Source organism: Drosophila albomicans, chromosome 2L, assembly GCF_009650485.2.
Source record: "Drosophila albomicans strain 15112-1751.03 chromosome 2L, ASM965048v2, whole genome shotgun sequence".
NCBI classification, from domain to species: domain Eukaryota; kingdom Metazoa; phylum Arthropoda; class Insecta; order Diptera; family Drosophilidae; genus Drosophila; species Drosophila albomicans.
The window spans coordinates 16,908,579-16,933,087 of record NC_047628.2 but is presented as its reverse complement, the minus strand read 5'-3'; the positions used below and the strand labels follow the sequence as shown (position 1 = coordinate 16,933,087).

The window sequence follows — 24,509 nt, the reverse complement described above, 5'->3', positions numbered from 1 at the left end:
ATTTTTTAAATTTAAAATTTAAAATGTACATATATAAATGTTTAAAGGAGTGAATATTTTGCTGAAAATTTCAAAAATATTTTTAATTTATAATTGGAATATAAAGACGCTTTAGTAATACATTTTCAATTTAAAATGCCGCCAATACGCTTTATTAACGCATATTTAACATAATTGAAATGAAATGTCTTATAGTCAAAGAGTATTCTTCAGACAACCTTCGACTATTTACAGGATATTCTCCAACGAAGCGACAACTTTTGTAATATTTTTAGCTACTTTTGTCGCCAACAGACAGAATACACAGGCTCGCATTTATGTATAATATCTCTGTATGTGTATGTGCCGTTTATATATTCATAACAATCTCGAGAGCTGTCACAGACTGCGTCGAAGTTGACGCGTTCGCTCACACTCGACACTCGGAATGTTTTTTACAATTGACCAAGGCAATAGCAAAAGTACAAAAATATGTCCAGAGCCAGTTCGTTCGCTTTGGAACTAAAGCCAAAATCAAATTGGGCTTCTGTTTGCTGCGTAACGAATTCTATTTTTTATTTTATTTTCTGCATGTGGAGGAGACAAATAACACAAGTTTTGCTAAATTGTCAGCTGCTGTTGCTGTTCTCATTCACCAGGCATATTCATCTAGAATATTCCATACACATACATATATGTTTTTACCCTTTTGCCTATGGTTTTTATGACAAGCTAGCTTCTTGTCCATTCGCCCTCTCTCACATCATCATCCGATACCCTCAAACGTTCCGCACATAGTTTGTTTGCCTTGTTCAAAGGGAGAAGGGGGACGGAGAGAGTGTAGTTTGTTGGGCAAAATTGCCAAACATTTTGCGCATAAATGACAAATGCCTCTGATGGCATAAAATATGACTTTGGAAATTGTTTTGCAGCATATAAAAAGAAGGAATGAAAGTAGAGTGCAGCTATTTTTGCAAAATGTGTTGATGGATGTGAAATAGTTGTGATTGCTAAACATCTGCACGTGCTCTCGCAACGTCAAGTCTTTCACAAGTAATGATTTAAATATCAAATTACACACCATTTGACTTTTCGTTTAATTGCAAAGCAAGTCAATTTACTCAGCCCTCAAAATTGGCTTTGACTTTCCGAGTTTTAGAGTACTCTCATACCAATCAATTTGCTGACAATTGACTTGTCAAGACATCAATTATAATTGACAGCAGTACCTCATTCTCCGAATCAGAAACACCAAAAGCCATTTATTTCAGTTTTCCGCTACCCGTAAAACCCATTTAATGTGAGTGTGTGCATATTGAATTCTGTGCGAAAACATTGTCAATAAATGGAGAGGCAAACGCATTAAATATTCAATGGCATAATGCTAATCATTTATTGGGCGCAAAATTCATTTGGAGTAAGTACGCGTTGGCAAGGCAACTCTGCTGTCACAAGCTGCTCCAAAACCTCAATCCCCACCCCAACAAAAGCCAGGCACAAATGAAAACTAAAACACACTCTCAACAACCTGCCACGTGCTTTCCCCCCACCTTGCCACACCGCATTACATGGGGCTGGTAAGCAAACATTACACAATTTTGATTGTATTTCCGTTTCGTATGCGAACAACGATGGCAACACAAAAACAGCAGCGACAGCAACAGGAAGTTGCGCTTATTTCCGTTTGTTTACCTTTACGCTGTACCTTGATTAAATGTCAGCCTCATGACAGGAGGCAGGGGCAACAACAGGCACATGAACAGCTTTCTGGATTTTCCTTTTGGCTTCGACTAGGCCTCAGCTGTGGAGTAATTTAATGTACAAAATGATGAGAAGGAGATGGAGGAACAGCGACAAAAAAACGCTGCGTGGAAGTAAAATAATTTACGCTTTCATCTTTCGTTTCGAGCATCTGCAAAGTGCGCACACATTACGCTAATCATTATCGGGGAGTTTGAGTTTGAATCGATTAAACGCGCGCAGCACTTAAATTAATAAAGTATATAGAATATAGTAGAAGGGGCCGATTACTCCACCAGCAAATACTGCTTAATTGCAGATTAATGAGTTTCGAAGTTGGGGTTAAGTAATTATACACAAATTGTTATTCAGACAAAGGCTTGCATAATAAACGAATTTCCTTTTTTGTTGTATTAAAGCATTAGTTGCAACTCTCATATTCATTATTGGTATTTTAAATGGCATTTATAAATGCCAAATAAATTTATTTTAATGTCATTTTGTGTTGATAGGCAACAAATCCAATTAGATTTTGTTGAAAGTAAAGGATTAGCTAAGGAGACTAGCAAATAGTCTAAGCCAATTATCATTTAAAATAGTTGATCAGCTTAGCCATCGAAATGAAAGCAAATAAAAAAGCCGAAAGCCTGTCAAATTGTGTTTAAACAGAACACTGTCAATGCCAGACATTGCGAGTTAAGAGAAAAAACTGTATATATATAGTAAAACAATAAAACCACAGTGTCCACGACCTTGCATATGAAATATAAATACAACACTTGGTCAACAGAGAGACAGACAAACATGACATGCGTGTAATTCACACATTTATTTAATTTATTATTAACAAATTTAACGCTTTTGTGCTGTGAATTCTTAAAGCGACTTTAAATAGTATTACTGGTAAACAACAACAACTTTGTGCAGCGACCGCGTGCCGCTAATTAATGGCCAGCAATTTGCATGGGGCGCGCCCAGAAAAGTATGCTATGTAAAATGTGCAAAATGTTTGCCAGAGTCATTTGTAGGTCACCAAGGATATGCGCCTGTTTGTTGATTGTGCCGGCGCATGCTTTGGCATAATTTATGTCGCCAAATTCTGCTCTTTCTTTTTTTGCTAGCATTTTTTCCATTATTTCAAGTTGTAATGCTTTTGTTTTAGCAAAAAAATGTTGCCTTGCATAGAAAATGTTTTATTTGTCAGGCTGTATTTACATGTCTACCAATTGCTAACACACATTTGCATAATTGCCACACACACACATACATACTACGACAGCTATACATTATTTGCCAGGCCATTGGCTTTCAATTTTTGGCATTAGCAGCTAACTGAAATGTGTTCGTTTTGGCCATGTTTTATTTATGGCATTTCTCGCAGCCTAGTAGTGTTTTCATATTTTTTTGTTTTTTGCTTTCATAATTTATGACTGAAAATATGGTGTCCAATTGCTGGGGCATGCATGTGTTCATTCATTATTTATACATTTTTGAACAGTGCAAAATCACGCCGATATTATTGTAGATTCGAGCCAGAAAAATGTCAAAGTAATCAATATTTGAATGCATTTGCAATATACATAACTCTAAAAGCCTTTCAAATCAATTTAAGCCACTTTGAATAACAATATTGTGAAGCCTTTTGACGCCTGCCAAAATGGCGTTAAAAAAAAGTACGAAATTTTACATTTGGGAACAGTTTAAGCGTTAAAGTAGACATTCGATAAAGTCAGAGATAGAGAAATACATAGTTACGCACACACAGATACATGAACATAAATGCTCATTCAAGCGTTTCATAATGGAAAAATATAGTATGTATATTTGCTTTTATATAGTATGTATCTGGCAACACATTTGCCTCGGCATCTCAACTCATTTTCACATTAATGGACGCCAACGTGGCGCACTGGCAAAATGCCAAAAATGAGCCCAGTTATGTACGAAAACACACACAGTTTAGATGTGTGTGCGCACATATGTGTGTGTTTGTGTGTGTTGTGGAGTATTCCATATGAAGCCATTGCTCTCTAGCTGTACTAAGAAATATATGTGCTACTAGAGCACAACCAAGAGACCAACTAAATTATCACTAATATGGCGACCCAGGATAACAGTTCACAGCTGTCTGTGTGTGTGTACGAGTGTGTGTGAGTGTATGTGTATGTGCTGGGCGTGGCAAATAAACACATCAGCTAAAATGCTTTTTACTTAAATTAACAACACCGAGAGCAGCTTGCTTCGATTTTAGGCTAAGCGGCGACCTCCTCCAACTAACGGCAAGTCATTAACTTTAAGTGTATGTGTAGCTGTATGTATCTGTGTGTGTGTTTGTGTGTGTAGCTGTCAGTGTATTTGTGCAGCATCTTTTCGGGCGCATTGAAAAAGAAGCACACGTATCGACTGACAAAACGCCAGAGCACAAAATCAATGAAATCCCAAGCAAGTAAATAAACCAGATCGAGCCGAGGTCGAAATTGATATGCTCTTTGCCGATTTGCTTAATGGCAGTAGATAGCAAAACATATCAATGGGTATTTAAAAACAGTATTCATTTCTCATAGCAACAAAAGAAGGAAAAATAATTTTAAATTTTGTATATAATGAAGTTCGAAATTGTTATTAGATTACATATTATTCTGCTTTTTTTTTGCTAACATTAAGTTATGAATTTATGAGTTGTCAATTCTTCTAACTTTTCTAACATATTTTATTTATTTTCAATTTTTTTTAAAGGTTTTTATATATATATCTTTGCGTATAGTATTTTTGGAATTTCAATTTTTCTAAATTATATATTTTATTTTTCTTTTCAGTAAACATTCACTCAACATATTGTGCTGCATATTAAATATTATCAATATGTCTAGGTAAGATAAACAATTTTATTATATAGACATGGTTTACCTACTTTTGAAAATAATTCGCATAAATTTTGATTGACCTAAACTTCGATTTAAATTATATACCTTAAAGTCAATGCTGTAAAACAATTTGTTTATTAGTTTCTCTTATTTCTTGAATCTTCTTTTTGACTTTGCCATAACAACAAGTGATCAAATCATCGAAGTTAACATTAATTTCATTTAAATGCTCTTGATGAAATATTTCTTTGTCGAATAGAAACTTAAACTTGTATTTTTCCCCTCTTAGCTGCTATTGCAATATTTCAACATTCTTATCACTTGCAGCGTGTTTAAATGGAAAACTCCACAGAATAGTATAATTCAAAGCATGGCTGCTTGTTGGGCAAATAAAGTAAATTCTATTTGCTTATTGCTCTGGCTGATAGAAACATTACCATGGAAAGCGAGTACCCTTTTGTGTGCCAGGGTATAAAGCTGAAAGCTGTTTGGCTTGCTTGCTATGGCATACTTAAGCAATCGGAGCAAATGTTTTATCGTCACTTTGCCACACATTTACACACACACACACATACACGAAGAGAGATAAATACACACACACACACACACATACAGACATATGTATGTGTGCTGTTGGCATACAAAGTAGCGGCAGTTTCCTTTCGTTTGCCTCAGCATCTTTTTTCGCCTCAATCTCAATCGTCTTGAATGCCGCCTATCAATGGCAAAAGGAAGTCTTAGATGGTAGGGGAATGTTTGCCAGGAAGATTCAAGGGAGGGAGCAAAGGAGAGAAGATAGAGAAAACATGCGTATCATGCTGATGAGTAAACGTGTGTACAACACTTTTGTATTGCAAAATTTAATAAAGACCGTCTGCAGGCAAATCAAAAATCTAGCAATTTTGATGGTTGCATAATTACCGCAGCCTGGCAACCAGTTCCCCCTCAGCTACCTCCCCCCGAGGTCGTGGCAAATAATTCGCCTGAGGCTGGCAAAAACAAACAAATAAATTCAATGCAAAAGAGCAAAAACTTTTCGACACAAAACACAAACAGAAAATGTCGAAAGTTTACAATACGCAACTGAAGCCGCTGGCTAAACGAAATTGAGGGCGTCTTTTTTGCGCCCCTCAGGGGTGTCCTGAAACTAAGCGAACGAGCGGGAAGATAGGGGCGATAGGGCTTAGGGGGCTATACGTCTTGGCGCGGTCGGAGAATAGTCAAAGTCAAAGCAGCCTCGACAAAAGGCAACAAAGGACTCAAAGGCAACGGCAATGGAGCAACGCCGTCGTCTTCCAAATTGCCACAAAATTTATTATTATTGTTTTATATAAACAGCAAATGCGCGAAAATAAAACCGACTTCAGAGTGAGGAGAGTGGGGAGAGGGATAGAGAGGAAAGAGCCTGACTGGATGGATGATGATGGTTCCCATTCTTGCAATTGAGTAAATGCTAAAGCTGTGCTCTTATTTATTTTCGCCTTTTGTTGAGTGTTTATATAAAGCAGCATGGCCCGAAAATCAGCCATCATTATACAAAAGTTATGCCCCAGCCACGCCTCTTTTCGCCCCGTTTATCCTCTCGGTTGAGCTTCACTTTAAAGAGCAGCAGCAAACGAAACCTTTACATCAAAATGAACATTTCACAGCTGTACCACAAATATTTTCTGCGTGTTTTTTGATCCAACGAAAATCCTTTTTATTTATTTTCATTTTTTTTTACTCTGTCTATTTGAAGTTGTGCTTTTTCATTAGAAAAGAGCGCACTCGATTATTTGATTTATTTTATTTCATTTTCGCGGTTTGCTTTGTGTATTCAAAATAGAATTTCAATTCCCCGTTTTTTTATTTTCGCCGATTTCTCGATGCCGATTTCGATTTAGTTGTAAAACGAAAGTTTTGTGGCAGCAGGTAAAAATTCTCTACTGCTCTTCTGTTATTTAAATTAAATACAGTGCAGAATATATTGATAGTTGAGAGAAAGAAAATACTGCAATAAATATGCAAAATATTGTTTTGCATTTTCACAAATTTGAATGTAATTCAAGTTGTACAATAACATATTTAGGGTGCATTCGGGTCTTAGTTGACAATCTGGTATATTCCCTCTATGGTATATTTTTAATGTAATAGTATATCCATATACCGAATCTGGTATATTTAAGGTATATTCGGTGTATTTCTTCAGTATATAAATTTTGGAATATTTTAATACGTATACTGCATTGTTGCATTATTGAAAATGAGTAACGGGTATCTCTTAGTCGAGCGCACTCAACTGTAGCTTCCTTACTTGCTTTTTATACCCGCTACCCATAGGGTAGAAGGGTATTATAACTTTGTGCCGGCAGGAAATGTATGTAACAGGTAGAAGGAGGCATCTCTGACCCTATAAAGTATATATATTCTTGATCAGCGCCAACAGCGGAGACGATCTAGCCATGTCCGTCTGTCCGTCTGTGTGTCTGTCCGTCTGTCCGTCCGTCCGTATGAACACCTAGATCACAGAGACTATAAGAGATAGAGCTATAATTTTTTTTCGACAGCATTTGTTATGTTTGCACGCAGATCAAGTTTGTTTCAAATTTTTGCCACGCCCACTTCCGCCCCCGCAAATCAAAAAATTGAATAACAAGCGTAACTTTAAAGCTAAAGCTGCGAATTTTGGTATATACAATAACTACTATAGTAGTTATGATTCCTGAAAATTTGGTTGCGATCAGATAAAAATTGTGGAAGTTATTAAAGAAATACTTTTGTATGGGCAAAAACGCCTACTTACAAGGGGTCTAATTTGCTTTGGCCGACAATCTGGTATATTGTGCCGTCTATGGTATATAATTTGAATGCGGTACTATATCAATATACCAAATATATCATTTGGTATATTCTTAGTAGTTTTTAGTATATTTGCAGTATATTCGGTATATTTTGAGAATAATACCGAAAAATATATTGCTTTTAATCAAATTGGGTAGCGGGTATCTCACAGTCGAGTACACTCGACTGTAGCTTTCTTACTTGTTTGTTTTGTGATGTTGAAATGCTTACTAATTGTGGCACTCAAATTTATGCATTGAATTGCAGCAGCATTTATTTATTAATTTTTATCAAATGCATCCAAAAGCAAACACTACGATGCATTCATAAACACACTCGAATCAATTTATATACTATATATATTTACATATTGTTTCCGACTGACATCAGCTGAGTGAATGCAATAAAAGCAGGGCACGTCTGGTGGCGGCTGTCCATCAAAATGAAAATTTAAATAAAATAAGTAACGAATTGCATTTCACATTAAATCAATTCAGTTTGACTTGTCCAGAGACCACAGACGCAAAAAAAAAAGTAAAATGCCCGGACAGCAATCGATCAAACAGGACACGCTTATGGACTCACGCATATGGATTTATACATACATGAATTTATATTTAATTAAAATAAATACAGATTGGTTTTTGCGGCACAGCGGCAACGGCTTAGTGAACTTAAGCAAATTAAATGTCGAGGGAAAATGTCGATAGGAGTTGCCGCAAACGATATAAATGCTCTTTAAACTGGCGAAAAGCAATAAATGCCGAGGGTGTTCAGCTTGTGTTCCTCTCAGTCTGTCTGTCTGTGAAGGAGGAGGAGCGTGTCGACTATGAGCTACAAGAAATTTGCATATTTTAAATAACTTGTGGGACACACTAGAGAGATGCCAACCAAGAAGCAACAGCAGCAGCAGCAGCAGCGGAGGGTTGACAATGGCGACGGCAAGACAACTCCAATTTATTTGCAATTTGTTTGAAATTTATATCAAAGCCGTACGAACACACACACTCGCACACTTGACGACACGCCCCCTTGCACACACATACACACACCCCAATATGCCATAATTGAACTCATAAAATGCGAGGGGAGAGTGAGAGAGAGAGCTCAACGTTCAGCTGATATTTATGCATATCTAGCATAGAAAGAAAGTCTAACTGAACACACACACACACACACACACACACACACACATACAGACAAACAAACAAATTATGTGCTCATTTGAATACACATTCTAATGCGAATCACGTTGACGAAAATTCATTGAACCGTGTGTCAGCAGCTCCCCTTCAACTCCCCCCCACCCGCTGCCCTTCTTGGCAGTTCCAGCGTCTGGTCGCTACCTTGACTTTTGAGCTGTGTGTGTCTCGAAGTCATCCAATCAGCCAGCACATGTCAAATGTGTAAGTGTGACAAGGACACAACTTATTTCGGAACACACACATACACACATACAAATATATGTATGTACATATATGCAGCCGATACGCAGTTAATCTATCAGGACATGGCACAATGTGTAGAAAATTAAATGTGCGTCCCTCCACAGTTGCGAAGCAAGCAAGCTATGAGCTCCCAAGCGCCAGGCGGCAGTCATGTGTGCAGATGTCCTTGCGCCAGCTCCCTCCTCTCTGCACATGTGTGTGTGAGAGTAGGGAATGTGTGTGTGAGAGTGTAAGTGGGGGATGTGTAATGTAAATGCAAACTAAATACACAACAGGCTGAGCATTAAGTCGATTGCTTCAAGGACCTTAGCGTGTTCCAACTGAGCTGCCAGCCACAGTTCTACGAGTTTCAACTCCTCTTCCTCTTCCTTCTCCTCCTCGCTTCTTCTTTAGCTGCTCCTGTTACAGTCTGGCGCTTTGTCATTACCTCTAACTGAAGCGAGCTGCGCCTCCATCTCCATCTCATGTGTTGTCTGCGGCATCTACTCACTTAATTTTCGCTTTTGCTGCCACTTGAAGTGAAAATGAGTGGCTCACACCACATCTACACCATTTACTTCCCCCCTTCGACTCTCTTGCTTCGCTTGCTTAACATTTGCTCGTCCATGTGTCTATCTATCCATGGCTCTGGCTCGATGTCAATGTGTTTGTCTATGTGTGCGTGTGTGCGTGTGTAAACGCTGAGGCTGCTTTTTAATAAGCAATTTACTTTTAGCTTAACAACGCTCAAGTGCTGTCGCCTGTAATGAAATACGCGAGGCTCTAAGCAGGCGGCTTACATACAAAAGTACGCGTCTAAAGGCGAACTTGCAATGATTTTCCTTCCTTTTTTTTGATACCCTTTTTGCCACAGGATCTAATTAATTTGCTAACGAGATAGAGAGAGAAAGAGAATGTGGTTTTCTTTCACAGCAAGACAGAATGTGTGGCAACTCTTAACTACACTCCAGCTTTCACTTTGTAGATGAGATATACTAAAAAAATAATACCAAATAGTATTGGGAAGATTAGATTAACACTTTGTAAAATACATTTTAAGAGTTATAAAATGCATAGCTCATATTTATTATTTTTTTATTTTCTTTTTTTAGTTTCAAAGTAGAAAAAGTAGAATACAAATTTTGTAATCTTCTCATATTTGACTATGAATCAAGTACCATAAACTGTATTTAAACAATACTTAAGATTAGTATTAGAAAATGTAGAATTTGTATTTTGTAAAATACATTTAAGTTAGTATAAAAAGCATCCCAAAAATTCAATTGGTTTTAATATGAATTAAGTACTAGAAAATATTTTATTTTTTTTAGAGATTTCATTTAAATATATGAAATAGATATTCCTCAACCCTATTTCTTAAACTCTCTCATCAAAAATACATTATTTTAAGTTTTCGCAAATTTATCAGAGTATCGGTAATTCGTTGGCTTGCATCATAAAATTTCCTTAACGCTTTTCTTCTTCAAATTTATTTTTTGCCTTTGCTGTTTGCCAACGATAATTAATTTTTTGGCCCCAGCCTGCGACAAAGTTAAGATCTTGAATTTTAATGCATTAAAAATAAATTACAATGTTTCTATTTATTTACATATTATGCGTGAATGAGTGTGTGCTTGTACTTTATATACTTTTTTAGACTTTTTATATATATGTTGTAACCTTGACGTCGCAAAGAAAGTTAACAGAGAGAGAGAGAGAGTTGACAAATTAATTTGATTATGATAAACTGAAGTTGCCAAGTTGTGGTAATTGTCAATTGCATAGCTAATGAATTGCCATTTAATTAATTGTTATTTAATTAATGACAAACTGATATAATGCGTTGCACAATTTAATTGCACATTTTCGGTGAGTGTGTTTTCTCTGCTGACTTTAGTTGAGTGAAGTAATTTGGCCGCAAATCATTTCAAGTTGCTCTTTTATTGCGTTGAGTGTCCTGTCGCAAGGACAACAGGACAACGAAATGCGGGCAGCAATTTAAGCACCTGCTGAGCGGCACGCACCTGAGAACTGGGATTCCTGCCCAGCCCATGCTTTGCTCGTTTTCCTGGCACTTGTCAGGCACGTTGACAAAAAAAATTCGAGAGTGTGTCTGTGTGTGTGTGTTTGGCTACCATTTTGATAGCGGCCACAATGGCGGCGTTAACATGGCAGAAATGTTAAGGCTGGACATAAATCAAATTGGGTTTTTATTGCCCATCTGGGCCATTTGTCAGTGCACCTTTTTACATGGTCAACGCTTTCAGTTAATAAACCAAAATCGAAATTCCGTTTGTACATAAATATTATTTTTAAATCTCTCAATGAAATATGGCTGACTACTATATTTTTGACGAATTGCTACCGTTCTCTCGTTCTCTGTCTCTCTCTCTCTCTCTCTCTCTCTGTCCACTCTTATGCATTATATTCATAAATAAATAAATTGAATGGACAAATACAAAGAACAGTTACCGACGACTGCTGGGCAGGATACGGATATGAACACGGTTAAAAACAAAACAGAGCGACAACCATTTATGTCAAAAATAAAGGTAAAAACAGACAAGAGCAAAAAAATTAAAATTTACTTCAAAGCTGCCACGTTACTCCTTGATTTGCATATTTAATGCTATTTGCATAAAACAGCAAAACAAATGCGCTTCGTTCTACCTTTTGGCCCCTAATAATATAGACAACAGATTTCTGATTTTGTAGCTATCCAAAAAAATAGATGCCTTCAGGCATTCTCCAGCAAATAATTTATAATTTAATGGGTATCTGCTGGTTGTGCATTTGCATATTTGTTCATTTCCCATACCCATACCTTTATCGGTTTAATCAACAGTCGTCGTCTCTCTCAATGCGATGCGGCTGCTGTTTTTTCTGTAAAATGCAAAACAGGAAGAAAAGGGTTTCATTAGAATTGTTTATAACTTTTTGGTTTTTATTTCATTTTCTCTGCTTGAGTGGAACAAATGACTGCGTAGAGTCGACTAGCGAGCTACCTTGTCGACTTTTAATTAATACAACTTGTCTGCAAAAATTTCATTTCGTAAATGTAATTCGAATGCTCTTTGTAGTTCCTTTATTTCAACTTTAATTACCATAGCTTAAGTTAAAAATATTCGTTTCGTTTCGTTAAATATTTTACCTAGCTGTCGAATTCAAAAAGTAATTCTTTATGGCGAGATTTTTATAATTTATATTCCTCATATTTAGCTTATTCTTTATAAATTTGTTTGTGCTGTAAAGATTTTTCGTATTTTTTTGACTTCTTGTAAAATCAATATTACTCATCAGTAATAACTTATTTTTTTAATTACTGCTTAATAAAAATTTCTTTCTTCTTGTTTCATAAATATTTCTTATTAGTAATTACTTATCAAACAGGAAGCAGAAAAAATACGAATAATGTTTATAGCATTTTTTAGCTAAATATTATTCTAACTTATTTTTTAAAGATTTTAGAATTTTTTAAATGCAGAAAATTCATTTCATAAATGCAGTTAAAATGCTGTTGAAATAAAAACACTTGTCATATTTTTGTTATTTTACTTTACTTAAATGGAAATCTTTTAACTTTTTACCAAATTTTTGAGTGCAAATGTCTATTCATCATAAATGTAATTAATTTTAAAATTCATGTAGGATTTTATTTCCGTCTGCTGCATCTTAAAATACCTTTTAGTGCACACATAATTTTTACAGGGTGCTCGGGATGCAAAAAAAAAGAAATGAAGAGAATTTGTCGTTTTGCTTAAATTTTTTTTTTTTTTTTTTTTTTTTGGCAAGTAAAATGAACAATATGCAAATATGTCCTCGGGATGCTTTCGGAATTTAAATTTGAAGCTAAGCCTCGAAATATGCCGCTTCGCTGAGGCTCTCGCAAGCTTTGAGGCTCCTAAAGGCTCGCAGGCTTTTTAGGCACTCAAGCCTCGATGCTGACCCTTTGCGTGACGTATTTGGCAAGGACACGGCGACAACAATAAAATTAAATATTCTATTTAATGGCGTCGTAGTATGCCAGACGCGTGGGCAACTTAAATTTTGAAGTGAAGCGCGTCGGACAGGAGTCAACGAACAGGACATCTCTCATGTATATGTATGTGTGTGTGTGTGTGTGAAATATTAGAAGGTCCTTTTTTGAAAGCGAAATATCACAAGTTAATCCCCGCCAAGTCTTGTGGTTCGACAGCCCGTCGAGAGAGAAAGTCTGTGTCAAGTTTTAAATTTGAAATATCTGAGTTCCGGCAAATTGCATTCACATTATATCAATTTTATTGCCAGCAGAGAAAACACAACATCCTGGGGTCCAATAATACGCGTAACCTCGCCAAGAGCATGTAAATAAAATACGTATATATTTTGTGTGTAGATATTTTGTGCGTTCTACACATAAAAAAGATTTTATTGAGGGTCTCATGGTTTTTTTTTTTTTTTTGGTATCCTTTTTATTCTAATTTTTGTCTCGCATTGCTTTGGGTACTTTTTTTTTTGTTGTCCAAGCTTATCTCTTGACCCTTCCCAAGCCGAGGCAACAATCCACATTTCCTTTTTTTGTTTTTGTCTCACTCTGCGCCTTTTGTTTCGCACAAATTAAGCAGATTATATAAATTGGATAAGATTGTGCGAATGCGTATGTGTGGAGAGTAGGGAAAATGGAAAGCCAGATTGTATATTGTAGATTGTAAAAGTATCTGGCCAAACAACTTGAACACCAAAAAAAAAAGCAATCGATGACACAAATAATACCTCAATTAAGCTGCGAGCTATTCAAAAAATTTGTGTAATGAAAAACAAGCAACATTTTACCCAGCGTGCTTCAAATTTATGCCACAATATTCTCTACTCAATAGATATTTAATACTCAGCAATTTTTCGTCAACTTGTCCGCTCCCTTTCCCTTTGCCCTCATCTCAAAAATAAAAAATGCCCCCCAAAAAAAGGAAAGTAAAAAAATTGCGAAGAGGCAACCGCAGCGCAGCGACCGCGATGGTAAACAACGTCGAACTTTTCCTCGCTCTCTCTCTTTGCTTTGTTCCCTTCGGTTTTTCAACGCGTCGTCGAAGCTCGTAATGAGTGGCTAGGGGGATGCAAGAGGAAGAACAGGAGGAGCATGGGGGAGGGAAGGCATCCCCCTCTGCATTTGTTTACATAATATTTTCATGTATATTTTGCAGCTTGTACATATTTTTTAATGATTTTTTGTCGGACTTGCTTTGGAAAGTTTTTAAAGGCGCGCCCTTACAACTCACTCTCTGGCCACAATCCGTGGAATGAGGATGTGTTTTGATGGGCGTGGGACGAGGGGAAAGGGAAAGGGAGGGGTACTTGCCACAGCAGCATAATTGCGCAGAGGCAAATGAAAAACGCCTGGCAATATTGAAGGCAGCGCGCGAACTTTTCAAGTGTAAGAAATTTAATTTCGAAATGTAGGTTTAACGAACGGAAATTGCTTTCGCCTTCGCCTCAAAATGGCATAAGCCCTTGTATACAAATACAAATACAAATATATATTTTGCGTGTGCTCTCTATACAGTTCTTCCTCCTTAAGCTATTCGCTTTCGCTTTTTCACTTTACTCGCTCATTGTTGTCCAACAAAACGGGGAAACAAAAAAAAATTGTTTTTGAAAACAAAAGAAAAAGCGAATTCAGCTTTTTGCTGTTGTTGTGTTTTCATTTTGCAATTTGTTTGCTTAACTTTCTGATTGAGCCTGGTGCCGACGCCATCGCCGCATTACGAATTTGCCAGCAAATGAAATTATTTAATGTTTTACATTTGTTCGATGAACCAACCAACCAACCAACCAACCAACCAACGAACTTCCCCCCTCGACGATCTTTGCCCTTGGCCCCCTTTTACTACCTCTGCTTTGGCACTCAGCACAGCGCGTAATTGCGACTGATTTGTTTGGCATTTTGCACGGCCATTTATTTTCGTCATGGTCAGCTTGAGGCTGGCCAAAAGAAGGATGTGGGCCACGCATTGCATTGATTGGGCCCATTGGGAGCATGTTCATTTCTTCGCATACTTTATGTTTTACTAATGAAAAATGGATGCAAAACACAGTTTAACAAATCAGCAGCTTAATATTGGGTGAAGGAAGTGATTAACACATTACGGAGAATAAAAAATTAATATTAATATAATAATAATAATATAATTTATAATAAAAACATGAAGAATGTAACATTTATGCATTTATTGCATAATGCAATAAAAATAATAATCTTGAAATTAAAATCCATTATACAAAACACAATAAAATTGTCCATTTTGAATACAGGCAAAACAGTGCGGTATTAATTTTAAAATATATTAATATACCATCAAATACTATAAATACCAAATTTTCAGGAATTGTAATGATCATAGTTATTATTGTTTGTATGTGGCTCTAGCTTCATAAAAGAAAGAAAAAATGAATTCATGGTTATGTGAATTACAAAAAGATTAAGATCCCTACAAAATATATTATAAAATTCAATGCTTATATTAATCAATAAAATTAAACATTATCGTATAATTTCATAAACAATTTTCACTTTTCAAAACTACTCAAAATTGAAAAAATAAATGACATAATTTATGAATTTTATTCAGTTTAATGCTTACTCAATTTGTGTACCACATTTACCACTATTTTGTATGCCATTTAAAATGTTAACTACATTTCTTTGTTAATAATATGCAATCCATAATTGTGATGAAAATATGTCAAAGTTATCCAATTGTTTTAAGGAAACAATTGAATTAAACTCAAACTGCAACAGTTCAATTTAAAATTTAATGACCTTTGTGCGAAGTTGTGTTCTTTTTTTCTCGGCATTTTTCTGCATTTAATTTGCATACTTTTGTAGCTGTAAAATGTGTTTTAATTTATTGGAAAGTCGAAATTGCGAAAAGTATTAACAGTTGGCATTTAAGTGTGTGTTTAAAGCTGGCCAATCTGTGTGCTGGCCACAATGTTAACGAGGCTAAAACGCGTGTAATTATCGGCGCACTTTTGCCATTTCACATTTCACAATTTCACAATTTGCCAAGCGATGCGTTGTGCTTTTGGCCAAGGTTAAACCCCGTGCACTTTCGTCCCACTTTTGACTTATTAAGCGCGGTCAGCAGACGCCCTCAATCTGTTGACCCAGCGTTCAGCTTTTTTGCTCGTTCACTTTTGCACATTTCAAATGCAAAGGCCAAAAGCAGCAGCAGCAGCCTGCTTTTGCTTCCATTACCAGCTTATCAAGCATGTACTTTACTTATACACACACACACACACACATACACCTACACACGATTATGGCCAACTCGAAAGTTTGTGGCAAACAGAAACTTTGACTGAAAATAGAATCACTATTGACAGCAGCGATTGGCCGCTTGGCTTCGATAAGCCAACAAGCTTATAGAAAAACATTAATAACATTATCCTCCACATCAAACACACATGCAAAACAAACTAATCAAACTTTGGGCAGCTCCAAAATGCGCAAAACAAATTGCTTTATTTTCCAATGTTGCTTCCTTGATATTTTAGAATATTAACCCAGCATTCGTGTGGCGCCACAAGCAGTAAGTAGTTCTCTCCCCTTTTCTTCAGCTCTTCTTCAAGTTGAAAGAAGAAAAAAAAATCGAAAATCAATTTTGGTTAATGTGCCCGGGCAAGTTGTGTCTGCCTTTTGGGCACTGCCAAACAGAAGCACGCACACATGTGCCTCGACTTGCCACTTACCCCCTTTTACCACCCCTCTTGTTGCCTGTTTAGCACAGACGTTGCGTTGCCTGTCTGCCTGCTCTCCACTGCCGCCGGTGTCCATAGCATATTTTTGCATAGTATACGTAGTTTATGCAAACATTTCTACTCAAAGCCCGCATAAATTATGGCCCTCAACACTTGGCAACAGCAGCAGCAGCAACAGTGGAGGGCAAAGAAAATGTCTCGACCATAAAATTAGACCGTATCCAAAAGGGTGTGCACACCCCAAACACCCAACACACACACACACACACAGCAAGTGGTCCTGGCAATCGCTGTTTACTCTGCATGTCATTTCCGAGAGTGCGCCAAGCATGATGATGCCCAGGAGGAGCTGCTATTTCTGTGTGTGCTACGTGATTGGCCATAGTATACTATATGTTATGTATGTGTATATGGCACATCTAATCTACTTTCCAATGCAGTCTAAACACTGATTCAACTCGCACTCGCACGTTGACAGACTTTTATCTCACATTATAACAACTTTGATTTGCTGACCCTTGCAATTGTGTATTCCAATATTGACAATTGCCACAAATTTTCTATAAGCTAGAGGCAAAGGTTGAGTTTGAGTAAAAGGTGCCTTTGACTTTTCGTAAATTAGAGTTGAAAATATGGAAAGTATGGAAACTGAATTGTAAATAGCAAATATTACATGTGTTATTTATTTATTTATTTGATATAAGCTAGAAACATTTCAATGCAGCATTAACTATTGAACAAAGGTTGAAGTTGTAAAGGTAAAAGGTGCATTTGAATTTTCGTACATTAGAGTTCACATATGGAAGCTGAATTCTAAAAACAAAATGTAACAAATATTATTTGACATAAACTGGAGACATTTCAATAAAGCATAAATTATTGAACAAAGCTTGAGCTCGAAAAAGGTGAACTTTTGATAATATGGAAGCTGAAATCTAAAAAGCATATGTATATGCATAAACAAATTTCAAAAAATTTGTCAGAAAAAAGGTTATTGAAAATAAAGAAATGTTGTACAGAAAGACATTTAATTCTTAGATCTTATGCACTTTCAAAAATAGTCTTATTATAAAGTTACTGATTGTGTTACTGTCTTTATTAAAAGTATTAATTTATTTGTGCAATCATATAAAGTCTATAAGGTAAAGTTACGGATTTATTACTGTTCTTTCATTTAGTTCATATTACGACTACTTAATTTTTATCTCATGAACATATTAGATTTCATATTCTTTAAATTCTATATATAATATATTCAAAAACATTGGTATTGATTTGAGTTTTTCATATTAAGGATTAACATATTGATATGCTAAGAAAGAATTTGGTGGAATGGTTTAAGAATATTTTTAGCGTTATCATTCTCGTCTGATTCTTAAAAAATAATAATAATTAATAAAGCAGTAAATAAAACAAAAAGTAAAATAGATTTGTAGTTATCAAACTATCTACTATAAATTTATCGAAAATTGTTGTTTCACTATGTTATGTAACTGTTTCACTTCTAGCCATTCCATTCTTCATCCAAAATCCCCTTAATTAAATGCTTGTTGAAGAAACATAACGAAGAGTGATTCAAACTGAACCACAACTGAAATGAAATGAACGTTGCTGCTAAGCCAGCTGCTAACTACAGTTGTGAATTGCAAAATGTTTTGTTATTCCTCAGTTGGTTAACCCTACAGCGAGTTAAGGGGAGAAACAGAGGAAGAGAAAGTGTGGGAGAGAGTCAGTTACTCTGTGCTTAGAGCAAAGCTGAGCTTCCGTTTCCGGCATAGTTTTCGTGTGGTATTTCAACATCTTTGGCAAACACACATTGCAGAGTTTCCGTTGCTGCCTCAACTGCTGCTTCAACTGCTGCTGTTGCTGCTGCCACGCACATCAGCAGCTTTCAGTGGCTCGGTTGCCACTCACAACAACCTTGACACACCTTGGGGGCCTCTCCAACACACACACACATAGTGTGTGTGGAGAGTGTTTATTTTATTGTATGAGATACATTTGCTACTGAACCGTGAATGGCGTGTCATCAGCATCATCAACATGATCATCAACATCAACAGCCACATTCGCAGCCACCTCAACACAAACGTCATTATCGCCATCATCATCAACACCGTTGTGTGTGTGTGTTTGTTTTTTTATACCCTCTATCCAAAGGGTAGAAGGGTATGAAAACTTTGTGCTAGAAGGAAATTTATATAAGAAGCAGAAGGAGGCAACTTCTATCTCATAAAACATGTTTTCTTGATCATTCTTTAATCCTAATTTTATATAGCAAAAAACAAGGCTGGTGCGGTCAGACCTTGGTATATTTCGAACGTAATAGTATCGATGTACCAAATATAGTCTTTGGTAGAATTTGGTATTTTTTCACGTGTATTTACTCGCACACTTTCTGCTTGCTTCCTCTATAACATAATAGTAAAGGAACTTAAAAGATCATAATAATATATCGAAATACCAAATATAGACAAATATATTCAGTATTTTTGGTAGTATTTTTCTAATACTAACACACTATTTAAAAGAAATAGTATATCGATAAACCAAATGAGGTATAATGCAGTATTTCTTCAATTTTTTTTTAGTAAAAGACAGCACTGATTTGCTTTGATTGAAAATGGATAAGGGGTATCTTTAAGTCGAGCACACTTGGCTGTACCTTTCGCACTTGTTTCATATATAAAAAGTGAAATTTCTACTCTAACCCCATAGACAGCAGGACGAGGCGCCATTTTTGGCTGTGTTATTGTTGTTGTTGTTGTTGCTTTTGCCTTTTTAACGTGCGCCTCTCATGTTATTTACTTAACAATTTACTGAATAATTTAAACAGCATGCTTTCTCCGCTCAGCTGCTGCTCTCAGCTCTCGTTGTTGTTGTTGTTGTTGCTATTACTCGCACACTTCCTGTTTGCCTTCCTCAATGCTCAATGCTGAATTATGAACATGTTTTGTGCTCTTCCCTCGTTTTTCTCTCTCTGGCAGGTGTTTGTTTCCGGCGATAGTTATCCACCCACTAAGCAACTACTATGTGGATGTCCTCTCACTTTTCGCTTTTGACATTTAATGCGGTTTGCCATATGTCTGTGTCTGTGTGTGTGTGTGACAGCCTTACTCTTACTCTCAGTCTCTCTTACTTTCTGTGTGTGTGTGGTGTGTGTGTTGATAATGAGCATAATAAGCCTTAATTAATGTTAAATAATGAATTTTCTCATTTGCACGCCAACGCAATGGCTGAAAAGCCATTGCCCCGGGAAACTTTTCACCGGCGCTTTTCTTCTTATTATAAAGCGCTATAAGTTTCGCACAGTTTTCAGTGGCTGCCACAGTTGTCAGAGAGTTCAGCGTTTTTCCCCCACACACTTTTTCGGGGTGGGGGGAAGTTTTGCTGTGGCCTGCCAAATATTTGCAGGTGCGCCAGTTACCGTTAACCATTTACCCACTCAGCATTTACAACGGTTACGGGTAACGGGGTTCAAGAAGGGACTCCACTTGAGAGGACCGCATCCTTTTGGCCCGCTTTTGTTGTGGTTGATTCTTGGGTGCTCCACTTTTAAATTGAACGCCAGCCGCAACACAAAAAAAAAAAAAAAAAAAAAACGTTGAACGAAAAACACATTTAAAACTCCACAAGTTTTTGCAGCAGGTTTGTGTGTTTGGCTTGTTGTTAATTAAATTTTGTATGAGTAGGGTTTGTTTGCTTTTAATTGCGGCACACGAACTGAGAACGAGAACGAAATGGAGTCAGAGCGAGAGAGAGAGAGAAGAGAGAAAACTGACACTAATTTCCAGAGATAGAGCATATAATTTCAACTCTATGCTGAGCTAGTTGCAAAATATTTGTCTAACGAACTTTTGATTAGACTACCAATTAGAGATAAACGCCTGGACCAAGGGCAAAACAAACATGGCCTGCAATAATCAAGCATCAAATTTAATGTGCACAAACCGAGTTTACACTGAATTAAATACCAACGCTTCTAGATCATGCCTTGGCAATCGATAGCATTAAATACAGTCTAGATTACATTATTAATCGTCTTTTGCTTATACAAAATTAAGTGCCATAAACAAAACTAAACCAATTTGTATTTAGTAGCAATAAAAACTTTATTTATTGCTTAGCAAGAATTATTTCAGCTTAAGTCTCTGAATATATATTTATTCAACATCAACATCAACTAATAAATGAAATGTTTCCATTACATTTTCAGTGTTATTTGTGTAAGACTCAAGTTAAAAGAAAAAGGATTTCAGAAGGGAACAGCAAATTGGCATATAAAAAAGGTAAGTGAAGACTTAAGTCATATTTTGATATTGTTATTTATATAGTAAGATTTGCAATAAAATTTCAGATTACTTTGTCAGAATTTTTATTTTTTAAACAGTATACGACACTGATATAATATAATGAATGTAATTAATTTTGCAGAGCTTTTGTTAATATAGAATTTTTTGATTATTTTAAAGTTTTGTAATATTGAACATTTAATTTTATTAATTTGTTGTCGAAGAGTTCAATGAAATCTACATTTTTTATGTTAGACTTCAGTGTCTTTCAGACTTTTATAATTTAGCATTTAATTTCACAGTTCAAAAATATAATAAACTCTACATTTATTTTCATTTTTATTTGATATTCCTAAAATAATCACGCCCTTCTCCTATTTTTTTTTAAATTTTTGGAATATTTTGAATGTAGTCTTATATCAATCTATCAAATATAACCGTTTGTATATTTTTAGTATTTTTGTGGTATAATAACTTAAATTAATACCTCACTTTTCTGATTTTATTCAAAATGTGTAGCGGATATCTCACAGCCGGGCACACTTAACTGTAGCTTTCTTACTTGTTTTTATTTGATGCTCCGAACATAAGTTTAAATCACATATTTTTGATATTTTCAACTGCAGTTTATTACTAGTTTCTGTTGACAAATTCATATCCAACAAAATCCCCCCTTTATGTGTGTTTTTATACCCGCTACCCATAGGGTAGAAGGGTATTATAACTTTGTGCCGGCAGGAAATGTATGTAACAGGTAGAAGGAGGCATCTCCGACCCTATAAAGTATATATATTCTTGATCAGCTTTAACAGCCGAGACGATCTAGCCATGTCCGTCTGTCCGTCTGTCCGTCTGTGTGTCTGTGTGTCTGTGTGTCTGTCCGTCCGTCCGTATGAACACCTAGATCTCAGAGACTATAAGAGATAGAGCTATAATTTTTTTTCGACAGCATTTGTTATGTTTGCACGCAGATCAAGTTTGTTTCAAATTTTTGCCACGCCCACTTCCGCCCCCGCAAATCAAAAAAATCGAATAACAAGCGTTATTTTAAAGTTAGAGTTGCGAATTTTGGTATATATAATAATAACTATAGTAGTTATGATTCCTGATCAGATGAAAATTGTCGAAGTTATTAAAGAAATACTTTTGTATGGGCAAACACGCCTACTTACTAGGGGTCTTAGTTGCTTTAGATGACAATCTGGTATATTGTGCCGTCTATGGTATATTTTGAATGCGGTACTATATCAATATACCAAATATACTATTTGGTATATTTTTAGTATTTTTGCAGTATATTCGGTATATTTTGAGAAAATTATGGGTAGCGGGTATCTCACAGTCGAGTGCACTCGACTGTAGCTTTCTTACTTGTTATCTTCCTTATTTGAAACATTTCAAACATTATAAAGTGCACTAGAGAGTGAGTTCAATTGAAATGTGCTTTTCAATAAGCTCTAAAAATTAAGCACTCGCTGTAATTAAATAAGCCAAATGGCAAAAGGGAAACTGCACAGAATCAATAGAATCGAATCGTAATACAGCCAAATATTGTCGAGGGTCAAAACTTCAACATTATTATCGAGAAAAGGTTGCGCAGAGCATAAAAAGGAAAAAGTTTGAATAACAGTTTGGTTGAAACTACTCTGACAGCAATATTATTAAGTTTTATGTTATGTGTGCAAACAGCACACATCGAGGACTAATAGAAATTAGAAATAACATACCCAGAGGAGCGACAGAGATGGCAAGAGGAGAGATTCCAATGTCCAAATGTGCAAAAAAGTTTCTGCGATGCGTTCAACTTTTATTCGATGTGGTTTTCGCGTTCTTTTGTTGTTGCTGTGGTTGTTGTTGATCCACTTTGTTGATGCCACATTTGAGCATGGAAAAAAATCAATGCGTGTGGAATATATTTTATCCTTTTTTATATGGCACCAACGCACACACACACACAGACACTAACACACGCGCACAAATACACAGACAGAAAGACGCACACACGAAGAAGAAGAGGAAAACAGACTCTGAACTCTGGATGATGTTTGGCAATGAAAAACTGAGCTTCAGCAGCAATGAGGAAAATAAGAATGAAATTCAAGAAAAGTTGCTTAGCTCAACGTTTTTTGCTTTCCTTTTATGTTTTATTATTGCAATTTTACGAGCATATATTTCTTGATATTGCTTTCGTTTCTCATTTGTTTCTGATATATTGTAGAAAAGATTTTCCTTTCGATTGTTAATTGCTAGTATTTTGAGTACTTTGCGATTGCTTACAAAAAAATGTTGATATTTATTTCTGTTTTCGGTTTTCCGCGGAATTTTTCCGGTGCTACTTCACTTGACTGCCTTCTGGGTGGCGCTCGCTGAGTGCCATGTCAATCAAAATCAATCAAATTTCGCTTGCGTCTCTCGCTCGTTAGCATTTACACATGTTCCATCTTGTCGTCGTTGTGGAGTTGGAGACGCCTCCACGTCGCGTCGCCTCGCCTCCTCTCGCCTCGCTTTGCGTTGCGTTGCGGCTGTTGTTAGCTCAATTTGCGGCAATGGATTTCACGTGTTAAATGCGACCGGAACGGAAGTTTCACGCACACACACGACGACGGCAAACGAAAAAGCGACGACGATAAAGAGAAATATGCAACACGCGGCAGCCGCAACTTTGCTAGCACTCTTTCTACACTTTTGTTTGTATTTGTAGTAGCTTCGTTTTCTGACCTAGTGGCCGCTTTGATCTTAAAACTTTATTTTATGGTGCACAATTGTATCGTTATATCGTTTAACGTTAACTGCATTCGATTTGCATTTAGTAGAGTAGAATAGAATTAGAAGCGCCAACGCACGACGCCAACTCCCGACGTGTTCGACACACACACACACACACTGCGTTAATTTCGTTGGGGAGGCCCGCTGTGTCTATCGCTAACGGCGTACGCTTTGAGACTGCTTGGCCGCAACGCTCCGACGACTTTCAGCTGGCGAAAATCGTATGCGAGCCGGGCAATGCGATGCGATGCGATGCGTCGCGTCGATGCTGTCGTCATTTCGTGTTCGTGTCTCGGCTCCGCAATAAACTGTTATACGCTCCACTCTGCGCAGCTTGCAAGAGAGCGCAGTGCTCTCACTTTGCTTGCTCTCTCTCACTTTTGCATGCTCTCTCTCGTTAGCTGATGTGACAAAAAGAGTTTTGTGACGCCACGCCACGCCATGCATCGCGTTTGTTTTCGTTTTCATTTTCCTTTTTGGCGTTGTGTTTCATTTCTTTTATTATTTGTATTTTTAGTGCTTTGCGGTATGTGATTTATATGTGGCCGTAAAATGCATAATAAATGCGGGTTATCAAATTAAAATTAAGCAACTATATAAACTCCAATGCAGCAGACAATAATTGTCCACCAAAATGAACACAAATTTATTGCATACTTATTTAATTACCATCGTTTTTATTTGAGCATGAAATAAACATAAGTATTGCATTGCAATGTAACAAAAGTATAACTCAATACCAAAAAAAAATATTAGGTTTCCATCATTTTTATTAAATCTAAAAAAAAAATTGCTTATGAATTTTTTATATTAATGAAAGCCAAAGACTTTTTTAAAAATAAATTGAAATATGGAGTACTATAACTTTTTAACAAAATTAATTA

The 24,509-nt window shown here is 36.3% G+C and overlaps 1 protein-coding gene across 1 annotated transcript in view; it reads right to left on the bottom strand.

Annotated features, from left to right (window-relative positions):
• The window catches only part of LOC117564222 (uncharacterized), a 53,509-nt gene extending 29,702 nt beyond the window's left edge, over positions 1 to 23,807 (bottom strand). Inside the window, exons 1-2 of the mRNA XM_034242909.2 lie at positions 22,587 to 23,807; positions 11,655 to 11,713 (exon numbers count right to left, since the gene is read on the bottom strand). The gene's annotated coding sequence lies outside the window, so the exon portion shown is untranslated. The remainder of the gene's footprint in view (positions 1 to 11,654; positions 11,714 to 22,586) is intronic.
• Positions 23,808 to 24,509: the final 702 nt, after the last annotated feature.